This window comes from Cynoglossus semilaevis, chromosome W (assembly GCF_000523025.1).
Source record: "Cynoglossus semilaevis isolate Cse_v1.0 chromosome W, Cse_v1.0, whole genome shotgun sequence".
NCBI lineage: Eukaryota > Metazoa > Chordata > Actinopteri > Pleuronectiformes > Cynoglossidae > Cynoglossus > Cynoglossus semilaevis.
Window position 1 is genome coordinate 5,655,021 of NC_024327.1, and position 4,831 is coordinate 5,659,851.

At 38.7% G+C, this 4,831-nt stretch overlaps 1 protein-coding gene across 11 annotated transcripts in view; it reads left to right on the forward strand.

Moving 5' to 3' along the window:
* The first annotated feature begins 303 nt into the window (after positions 1–303).
* LOC103397032 (myotubularin-related protein 3-like) overlaps positions 304–4,831 on the forward strand; it is a 28,610-nt gene continuing 24,082 nt past the window's right edge. For 8 of the 11 annotated variants that reach the window (XR_003048833.1, XM_025052860.1, XM_025052869.1 and 5 more), the window contains exons 1-3: positions 304–467; positions 3,800–3,881; positions 3,974–4,039. The gene's annotated coding sequence lies outside the window, so the exon portion shown is untranslated. The other 3 variants (XM_025052863.1, XM_025052862.1, XM_025052864.1) reach the window with 3 other exon arrangements.

Genomic DNA, 4,831 nt, shown 5'->3' on the forward strand with positions numbered 1-4,831 from the left:
AGTGAAAGATTAGTTCACAGTGAAAGATTAGTTCATAGAGAGTGATTCGTTTGCAATGATAGATTAGTTCACAGTGAAAGATTAGTTTGCAGAGTAATTAGTTCGTAGTGAAAAATTAGTTCACAGTGAAAGATTAGTTCGCAGAGAGTAATTTGTTCGCAGTGAGTGATTAGTTCGCAGAGTGTGATTAGTTCGCAGTGAGTGATTTGAGTGATTCGTGAGTTCAATATGAACAAATATTTAATATGACTCGGTAGTCACGAATCTTTCATATGACTCGGGAGTCACGTGTCATATGAAAGATTCGTCCATTTTGAACGAATCACTCGCGAACGACACATCACTAGTGGCCTCGGCTCGGATATGACCAGTGATTACTCAGTCAACGTCTGTTCCCTGCTCAGCAACTCAACGGGCTTCGGCTGAATCATCGGCTGTCTCGACTTCGCAACGCAGTCTCGGACGTGGTAAGTGCCGCCACCGGCCAAGCTCGTCCATCGGTTGTGTTTTGACTGAGGCCTCCGCTTTTTGTGGCCCGCCCTCCATCTCAACAAAAACAGAGCTGCTACTGCTTCGGCGGCGGCTGTTAGCTGGAACGGCTAAATGCTCGCAAAGCTGCGTCTAACTTGACTTAATGCCTTGTATTGGTCGTTTAACTGAAAACACCGTCATTTTATACTCTACTGCACAATGATTAAAAATAAAAGCAGGACTAAATATATACTGTGGATTTACCCTAGCATATTAGCGCTACCACTATTATTTGAGAACGTTAGCTGCAGAAATTGCAGCTGAATGCTAGCTAAAGGCAGCAACATTAAATCCGCATACTTAGATGAACAAACACATTTACGTTTTTTTACGTTAGTGTTGATATTTGAAGACCCAACCTTTGAAGTAACACTAAAACACTCAGCTTGATAGCCTTGGTATGGGACTGCAGTTAAACATTTCAAAATATGTATCTCATTTTATTAAACTGCCGACCGAAGTAGTCTAGATTGCGTTGCTTTTCGATATGTAAAATCTGATGAAAGGTATCGACAAAAATGCAAGTTTTAACGTCAGGTTTTTGCATACATTTCCTAAATTTAATTGTTGTACATTTGGTTCAATGTGACACAATGCATATAATGTCTTGTTTATCAACATAGAACCCCCGGGCAAATATTTTTTAGGTTGTTCTGTAACTGATTATGATGTTTCACGTTACATACAGTATGTCTAGTATTTTATAAACCCAAGGTGTCAGTATAACAGCTGATCAAGTGTACAGCTAAAGATAAAACCCCAAGAAGTGGAAAAAAAAACAGCAATAATTTGGGGTCACTTTAAATCATTTTCTATCTAGTCTTTAAAAGGGTTGTATCTGTTTTTTTTATTGATCTTGTAGTGGGGTCTAGTTCTGTGATCACTTACACATTCTTCAGATTTTCTATAACATTTAGATCAGAGCTAATTGCAGGTCAGTTAATATTATTAATTTTTATTGTCTACTTTTGATATGGATTATTCTCCTTTATTATAATCCTAGGCTTCTGATGTATTTACTCAGCATTATCTTGTAATCTCAGGGTGGATATGTTCGGTTGGAAATTGCCTAGTTTGTTTACACTTGTTTTCACTCCTGATAAATATTGTGATAAATGAAAACTGTGCAAGTAGCTGGTTAAAATATTTTATATAGACTGTTTCTGGAGAAGGTCAACATGAAATAATTTTCCTGAAACCTATGCATGTTCACTAGCCTTAAAGACAGAGAAATGAAGAAGAAATGGGCGTGTTCAATGTGTTTTCACATTAGACCATGCATCCCATACCTTTGATGCATTGATCAATTAAAGGGTACGATGTGTTTTCCTTGTCTCTAAATGAAGAGTGGTGTAAGTGATGTAATTTACCTTGTGTGCAGAACTTCATCTCTAGGTTCTATTTCATACCTGGACATAAAGGTCAAAATCGCGTCAAGTGCATGAACTATGAAGGTCAATGAAGGGTCCCATGTATCTCTCTAATCTTGCAATGAGTTGCAAATACATTTAAACAAAAAACACTCAAATGGTGGCTCAAATGGGTAGGGCAGGTTGTCTTCCAACTAGAGTTAGGTTTAATGTGATCTATGTACCAATTGTGCATCCAACACAATTATGACACTCCTCTACGTTTTGATTCTAAATGACAAACATAAATCTCCCCTGTTCACAAATAAATACTAGTTGAGAAAAAAACTCCCAGAGAGTACAGGATTCTCCAGAAAAACAAACACATAGTTCAGAGGCCTATTAATGGTTTACAATATCTCACAACAGGACAGGTGAAGTGATTGGGTTTTATTTCGCCCCCCCTTTTTGTAAGATAAATTATAGAAAAAAAATGGGAGAAGATAAATCAATAAAGATAAATCGCTACTATACTAAAACATCCAGGTCACTTGAAATAGACTTAATGAGTTGTCTGCTTGCTAAATTTCTTGTTTGTCCACAGTAAACCAACATGCAAATATGTTTGCTTAAGCGTACATCATACAGTACTGTCTGTGGCTATTATAAGCACCATTATTCATAGGTTGATACAATTCCAAGGGAAACTGGAAAAGGTTAGTCTCTGATTCTCTTTGGTATAATTTATGAACACAACACTGTTAGAACTTGCTACACATAATCAAATAACCGATGCCTTTTCCTCCAATAGTGTAGTACTGCTGATGCATAGTCACAAGACAGGAGTAATGTTAAGGCTCTGAAGGGCTTAGCCTTCACTGTGTGATTTTGAACCTAGAGCCTGGCTGAGCTGCACGTACGGGTCATGAGCCCACTCTGGTAAACAGTCGTGTGTGTGTTTGTGCCGAGCAGATAGGCTTTATCAGGTAGTAGCAGCAGTAAAGGCCAGACTCCCACAGCAAAGAAGGACCGTCCCTCTTGCTTACCAAACCAGATGGTGCCTGGGCAGTCACCTTTTCTTCAGAAATTTGCAAACCTGTTACCTGACATGCATTTTTTACTTGAGAATAATTGAATGGTAAATGGATTGCTGACTTAAACACTGCATTTGGTTTGTCTAGCTTCTTTTAGGGAAGCAGCATTGTTCTACATTTCTTTCCCTTTCGGCATCTTCAGTGTTCACCATAAGGTGTGTTGAGGTCCTGAGCAGCTCCTCAGATTAGATTTAAGTCTCTGCAAGAGTAGTTGACCTTTACAACTATTTGTTGGCCTGTATGCTGAAAGATCTCTGACAGGTTGCCTGTTTGTGGGGGAGTGTTGTTAGGCGATATTGGTTTAAGGAAAAGGAACGGAAAGTGAATTACTTGTCATTGTGACACCGCACACAACGAAATATGACCTCTCCTTTAACCCATCACCAAAGTGAACAGTGGGCAGCTTTAAGTGCCTGGGGAGCAGTGAGTGGGGACGGTGCCATGCTCAGAGCAACGCAGTGGAGAATATTTGGTACGTTGAATTGAATACCAAATCAGCGACTAAACCATAAATTTCGCAATGAAGTGAATTTGCCAACCACCCAAATGCTGTGAAATAGTTGGATCTGCATGAGCAGTCATTTGGAGCAGGTAACTGTTAGATAACCTAGCAGACCATTATCTGCTCCTGGAGGCTGGTATTGGGAGCTGCAACTAATGAATTTGGTCATTGTCAATTATGAAACTTAATTAAGCCGTTCTTCATATTATCTGCTATGGAAAAACTGGCCACTGCTTTCACAACAGACCTTAATTTCACAAAGTCATTGATTTCTACCAGCAAACCAATTATATTGAATTTAATATCGTCTGTTATGTTTACAGATTCACAAAGAACCTTTCAAATTAAAAGTTACTGCTTAACAAAGGCTGAAACATGGCATCACAACATCAGGAAAATGCACTGGTAAAGCGAACTTCAAACGTCAAATAGTGTTCTGTTTGTTGTCACAGCAAGTCAGTCATTATTCATTTGTGTATTTGCTTTAATTTCCACAGATTTCTATCACTTGTGAGACTTTTCTCTACAGGATCAACTAGAACTGCCTTTGGTCTACGGCTGTGGTAAGTCTGAAAGATCTATGCTATAGTCAGCAAAGCTTCTGTCCTACCAGATCTACTGTATAGCAATAGTGCTGAGCTCTATTAAGAGCTACTGCTGTTGCCAGTTCAGCATTTACATTGTAAAGCCATTTCACATTGAGTTGAGTCTTGTTGAGTTTGTTTTGAAAGAGATTAAGCCCGGCTGCCTCCTGGTCGACCATGGTCTTTAATTATTTTGTTTCCTCCCCCTGTTCTCTGAGAACATAGTTACATATCCTGATTCTTGGGGAGCACCAGGAGCGCAGTCAGTCTCTTCAGACATTCACAGAGCTACTTAAGAGTCTGTTTTCATGCCATCTTCATAAACAAAACAGAAGTACTGCAACTCAATGTACAGTGCTGTGAAAAAGTATTTCCCCCCTTCCTGATTTCTGTGTTTTTTGCATATTTATCACACACAAAGGTTTCAGATCATCAAACCAATTTTAGTATGACACAGAGACAACCCAAGGAAATAGAACATTTTTAAATTTAATTAAATTTTAAATTTTATTTACCAAGGGAGAAAAAATTACAAACTTGTCTGGGCCTCTGTGAAAAAGTAATTGCCCCCCTTTGTTAAATCACAAAATAACTGTGACTAATCACAATTTTAGGAAAGCTGAGTTCAATTTCACAGGCCACACCCACACCTGATGTGACCACCACATGTGTTGAATCAAGAAATCACTTAAATAGAATGTGTCAGACAAAGTGAAGTAGGCTACAAGATCAGAGCATCATGCCACGATCCAAAGAAATTCAAGAAGAAAT